This window comes from Arachis stenosperma, chromosome 5, assembly GCF_014773155.1.
Source record: "Arachis stenosperma cultivar V10309 chromosome 5, arast.V10309.gnm1.PFL2, whole genome shotgun sequence".
NCBI lineage: Eukaryota > Viridiplantae > Streptophyta > Magnoliopsida > Fabales > Fabaceae > Arachis > Arachis stenosperma.
Window position 1 is genome coordinate 30676448 of NC_080381.1, and position 1477 is coordinate 30677924.

The following is a 1477-nucleotide window of genomic DNA, read 5'->3' on the forward strand; positions in this document are numbered from 1 at the left end:
GTTTATTTCCTTTTGCCATTTACATTTCTTGTTCAATATTTCAAAAACCCCAAAACATACCTTCATGGCCAATAACAAGAACACTTTCCTGCAATTTCTTGAGAGACGACCCGATGTTTAAATACTTCGGTTTATTTTTATTGGGGTTTGTACTTGTGACAAACAAATTTTTGATTGAGGAGTTGTTTATTGGTTTAGAACTATACTTGCAACGAGATTTCATTTGTGAAATTTTTTATCGGCACGACAATTTTCGTTCATCAGAACTTGGTGGCTAGCCTCAAGATTAAGCACCAATTCACATCGGTAGAACACCCTCAAGCCAACAGACAAGCATGAGCTGCAAATAAAGTGGTATTGGCCGGGTTGAAATGCCGATTACAAGATGCAAAGGAAGCATGGGTGAAAGATATTTATTAAGTCTTGTGGTCATATCGGACAACTCTCCACTCAACAACTGGGGAGTCACCTTTCTGACTTAGTTATGGCATAGAGGCCATGATTCCTGTAGAGATTGCTGAGGAATCTCCAAGAGTTAGATTCTATAATGAAGTGATCAATATCTGAGCATAAAAGGAAGGACTTAACCACCTTCCAGAAGTCAAAGAACAAGGTCGGATAAAGAAAGAAGCATTGAAACAAAGGATGGCTCTAAGGTACACTCAGAAAGTCATTAGAAGAAGCTTTACCACGAATGACCTCATACTGATCCAAAATGACACCAGAGTTTAGAAGTCGGGTGAGGAAAAGCTGGCTACAAATTGGAAGGGACCTTACAAAGTTACCGAGGTCTTAGGGAAGGGCTACTATAAAGTGTCCGACTTAAGAAGAAACGAGCTCCCTAGGTCGTGGCATGCATGTAACTTAAAAAAGGTATTACAGCTAGAGAAGCGTGCCTTGTTCCTTGGTATACTTTTTTTTTCCTAATTTCATGGTTTTTTTTTTCGGAAAGGATTTTCCTGAATGGGATTTTAAGGAGGCATCAAAGCAAGGGCTAAGGATCATAAGAAAAATCCTTAGTAGCAAACAAATTTATGTACACCCTTTTTTCTTTATTAATAAAGTATTTTTCTACTACTGTTTCCATTTGAAACGCATTAATTTAAGTTAAAAAATTGCGAAAATCATTGCTCGACCTATATGATCGGCAAGATGAAGCGATGAGGTACAAATTAATGTAAGAAGTTATGTAAGCAGTTCGTGAGCTGATTTCAAAATAAGTCGGACCGAAAACAAAATGTAAAAGTAACTTGGTAAAGTTCGATTACTCAAAGTCAGCATTCAAACATCTAAGGAAAATTAGTACTTATATGGAAAGGCCCAGAAAGGACCAATCTACTTCGCCGGCGTCTTTTCTAACTTAGCAAAGCAGCATTAAAAGTTGTCAAAACAATGAAAATTTGTATTCAACTAAACAGTTGTATGACTAAAGAAAGATGTGCAAACAACATAGTCATTCATGCCAAAGAATTGCCAT